A 4,890-nucleotide genomic window follows, 5' to 3' on the forward strand; every position below is an offset into this window, starting at 1 on the left:
TCCGTCCCCTCTGCAGCCAGACGTGGCCTTCACTCGTTGAATCCTCAAGAACCGGTAGAAGGCTGGGTTCCATATGTAAGATCTAAGTGGATCCCATATGTGTAAAGTCCACAGTATAGCCTTGAGCCCGTGTTTCCCCGGCAGACTTCTGCCATTCCAAGAGGGTTACAATCACCTCCATTCTTCCATATGCACCTAAGGGATGTCCATATGTGTATTGCTTCCGAAACCTCCTTCGGGAAGGTTGGAGCTTCCGTAACGTCCCTGTTCCAAGTAGAACGGGTACGTTTTCCCAGTGTTATCTAGTCTTACTCAGTGGGTAGTCCCATAGTAGCAGCAGCTGGTCCTCTTGTGCAGGCCCTGGCCTACGCCAAAAAGTAGGGGCGCAGGTGGCTTCCACAGGACACTGGAAGGGGCGGTAACTGTGGCCTTTTGGTAGGATCCCAATTCGTCGGTCTTCCGACGTGACGTCGAGAGTGACCGACTGAAAGGGAATGTATGTATGTTACGTATGTAACCCTCGTTCCCTGAAGGAGGGAACGGAGACGCGTCCCGTCGCCACAGCTCCTGTACCACCGCTGAGCGGCCTTACCCCCCTACAGTTACCCATGTACAACTTAGTTAAAGCTCAAAACAATAATCAGCGGTTATGCTAGTACTATTCGTCTAACCCCCGATAGTTATATAACTACGTACAACTTAACTAAAGCTGAGACAATAATCAGCGGTTATGCTAGTACTATGAAATATGTTAATATTTCGATAGTATTTTTATCTAGCCCCCCCAATAGTTAAAATAACTACATACAACTTGAATAAAGCTCAAACAATAATCATCAGTTATGCTAGTACTATTTGCCTAGCCCCCGATAGTTAACATAACTACGTACAACTTAATTAAAGCTGAGACAATAACCAGCGGTTATGACCAGTACTATGACTAGTCCCCCATAGTTAATGCAACTGAGTACAACTTAACTAAAGTCAAGCAGTTAGTCAGAAATCTATAATCTCACCTGATGTGCGCCATGCTCCATCTAACCTGAGATCTAGTATGCACTTAACCCTGGACGCAGATTTGCGGAAACATATGCCTTCACTAAATCTACTTGAGAAAATAATTTCAGAGTAAGTCAGAATAAATCAAATGTAACAATTTATTATCAGTCAGGTAAATATGTATTATGCCAATTACATAGCCAATTCAAATATATCAAATCAATGCAAGACATCAAATTCTCATAGACGAATCTAAGAGTAAGATGAATACCTGACTTTTAGAAAAATAATCCCCCAAATGGAGGCATGTACAAACAATTGGAATTTGCATTAAGACCTGGGTGGTTTACACCTCAGTGGGAACAGAAGGTAATTTACATGGAAGACCCTGAAAGAGGGCACTCCCATTACAGTAAGCAAAATATCTCTTAACTCTTAGGATCTGTATTATCTTTTATTCTACTTTTGTAAGATTGAGACCATTGTACCACTCACCCTGAGACTATTCAAATGATACCAAACATGACTGTAAATATTATTTGCATTTATGTAGAACATTATACTATTGACCATTCTGAGTGAACCAAGTGGAGGGAGGATGGGTAAGGGGAAGGAAGGGGATGAAAAGGAACTGATGCATATGTGAGAGAGGCGTTTCCTGCACCTCCACTCTGTGGGGTGTCTCGAAGATGCCCATGTATGTTTGTATTGTCTGTTTCTCAGGAGATCAAAGTATCTGAGTTTCTTTAATCCTTACACGTTTTGTAATAAACCAATACATAAAGCTTTTTAACTTTAATCCATCGCTTCTGGCCAAAATATCCATAATCCATAATAACGCTTCCTCCAGTGAAAAAGTCCATCTCCTGTTCTCCTCTCACATCAAAATCCACCAACATACAGTATTTGTTTAGAACTGTTTTGGACTGGTTTTGCTTGTAAACAGTGCTTGATCTGCACATATTTCTCTCCTGATTCAGACAAGACAACTTTCTCACCGGAGAAAGTAATATTATGAATAAAGAATTTGTATTTTAGCTGGAGACAACGGTTTGGGTGAAATAGTTTCCCAAACTGCAAATGATGTTTTAGTAAAAGCATTTTATCACATAGATGCTTTGATGCAGTATCATTAAAATTATTTCAGGTTTGTTCAGTGAAGCTTTATAGGACCCCCATTAACATCCAAGTCTGAATGTAGACACCATTCAGTTGAAATGGCTCTGGGAGACACCACACCTCACTTGACAGCCCACAGATCGTATGATTCTACAGGCTACATTTTTCTGCCAGTAGTGTGTATTTCCTTCTCCAGGGGCCTACACAGTCTCCAATTGAAAACATAATTGCATTGTCTGCATTGACAAATGCAATTTGCAGAGAAGAGCTATCATACATATCATAACTAATATCTCTTATATAACTCTTATATCTTATAATAAAACCCTTCTGATAAAAATGACACATCATGATGTTATTTAGGCAAAATGGACTCCATTATTTATTTATTTAGTGCCTTTATTTAATAGAAAAGTGGAAAGAGAAAGGGGACAAGGGATCCATCAGGATGCGACGCAAGTCAGATTTGATTCTGGGTCCCCAGTATTTTTTGTTCTGGACGTGTGCACTGCACCAAAGCTCTGACATGGACCCTGTTTTAACAAGGACAATATTTTGGAGGTTAAAATGGCTTTTTACAGTATTTTACTGATTTCTTCAGAAAGATGGCAATCAATTACATCAGCATGGTGTAGAATTATAAATGACAGTGCTACAATTATTTGGCTTTGTGTATAGACAACACATGCATTTTCCAAGTGAGTGAACTAACCAGATCACAGAAACTGACAGCTGGCAACTTGAAGCTGTAAAAGAGAAATGGCACATCACTTACGTCAACAATTCTGAAATACACAATAATAAACCATAGTTACATGTCTACTATGCAACACAGTATACATTCACCTTTTCGAAACAAAAGAAGTTTATCAGGAAATGTCTTTTTCCAGTAAGGCTGAGCAGCTTCTCGGTTGGTTGATGAAGATCTATATCACGCTGTCCTACTCCAGATCCCAAGAATAAAAAAGCATTAACAGATAAGCCTTACAATTGTTTTACGTAACTTAGTTAATAATTATTTTCATAAAAATTAGTTTGCATTATATATACACTCTTAAGAAAAATTGTTGCAAACAGTACCAGATTATAGAACCCCTTTTAATAATGTTCCATAAAGAACTTTGCATTGAAAGTGCTATATAGAACCTTCATGGTGTTATAAAGAACCATTTAAAAAATATTTTATTTTTGTCATTTAATTTTTTTATATTATTTATCAATATGTTTTTTTTAACTCCTCTATCTGCCTGGTTTTATAAAATCGCTATCAGGATTTTACATTAAACTATGTTACATTGCTGACAGACAGCAAGATGTGTCAATTTGGTAAGATTATTGGTAATATAAATTGAATTTATGAAGATCAAAAGTAGCCATTGTGAATGGACAGTCACTGTATGTGAGCCCTTCCTAATATTACAAGGAAAAAGGGAAGGGATTTTTTTGGCTGCATGTTTATGCCTAAAATAAGTTACACTTCTCTGTCAGTTACAAGTTTAGAAGAGGATAGAAGTATCCTCAACAGAACTGAGCTGGTCACACTTACATGTTCTGTAAAAAAAAATTTTAAAAAGAAAGAAAGAAAAAAACAACAGCAGTATGATAGGTAGGAACACTGTTATTTATAAAAGGGTCTAATTTATATAAAAAGGTTCTTTAAGATGATATGGTGCTGTATCCAAACACAAATAAATTCAGAATAAAATCAATGACAGTTCTAATACATTCATTTTGAAGAATATGCTGCTGTCACATTATAGAGTCATGTTATGTCAGAGGTGGTTGTGAATAATCCCCCATAGGGCGATGCACAAAATGCAGATGAAAGAGTTGTGCTCTTTTGAAAATAGAGTTATCAGCAACTTCTGTGTGTGAAAGTGTGCTAAGAATGGATTACTCTATCACAGAGGGCTTAAAGCAGTGGGAGGATAGTATTTTAATGTTTTTTTTTTTTTGTAAGAGTAATATTTACAAAATGACTTAGCATCTCACCATCGCTTGCTCAGTTAATCACAGAGAGAGAGTCTTGTTACCTCATCAGGTGAATCATCATTTGCTTTGAGCAGAGATTATTAGGAAAATAGTTATATCAAAGACAATTATCAGTAACCATTCTCTTTTAAGTAATCAATGAAATATAGATTTATAATGTACTATTGTACATAATGTACATTATGTACATTATGAGTATTTCTGGTTGTAAATGTATAGTGCACAAATGCCATGAAAGGCACTGCATTAGCATGTTTATAATTAACATAGCAGACATTTTTACGACAAAATCAGAATTGAGCTTTACTGGCCAAGTTAGCTATAAGGAATTATTTACATTAAATACAATGTACAATATATACATATGGTATTCAAATAATTCTAATACAACACAATATACAATACTCAATGTACAACACAATACACAGTATTAGTGTAGGTGAAGATTACAAATTAAATTAAACACACACACACACACACACATACAAAAACACACACATATTTACCTAGTTATTTAAATGAGAACACAGACCATTAAATTAATAAATTAGACATTTAAATTACAATTACATTACTTAAATTGTTAAAATGCAAGTATAACATTATCCTTATTCAATCCCATAAAAGAAAACTTAAGATACATTTAAAAAAAAATTTTTGAGGATGATCCTGAATGCCCCAAACCATTTTAAAATGTAATTTATTCCTGTGAAGACAAAGCTGAATCATGAATTATTGTTTATCATATTATGCTTCATATTTTTGTGAAAACTGTGATGG

General features: G+C 35.9%; 1 long non-coding RNA gene across 1 annotated transcript; it reads right to left on the reverse strand.

Moving 5' to 3' along the window:
* Window positions 1-2,520: 2,520 nt before the first annotated feature.
* LOC107595931 (uncharacterized) lies at window positions 2,521-3,020 on the reverse strand. Its single transcript, XR_001610319.1, has 3 exons — window positions 2,965-3,020; window positions 2,831-2,864; window positions 2,521-2,651 (listed from the first exon to the last, which is right to left on the reverse strand). It is a non-coding gene; the product is annotated as an uncharacterized lncRNA (long non-coding RNA).
* Window positions 3,021-4,890: the final 1,870 nt, after the last annotated feature.

The sequence above is a fragment of the Sinocyclocheilus grahami genome, unplaced genomic scaffold, assembly GCF_001515645.1.
Source record: "Sinocyclocheilus grahami isolate Dianchi unplaced genomic scaffold, SAMN03320097.WGS_v1.1 scaffold211.1, whole genome shotgun sequence".
Lineage (NCBI taxonomy): Eukaryota > Metazoa > Chordata > Actinopteri > Cypriniformes > Cyprinidae > Sinocyclocheilus > Sinocyclocheilus grahami.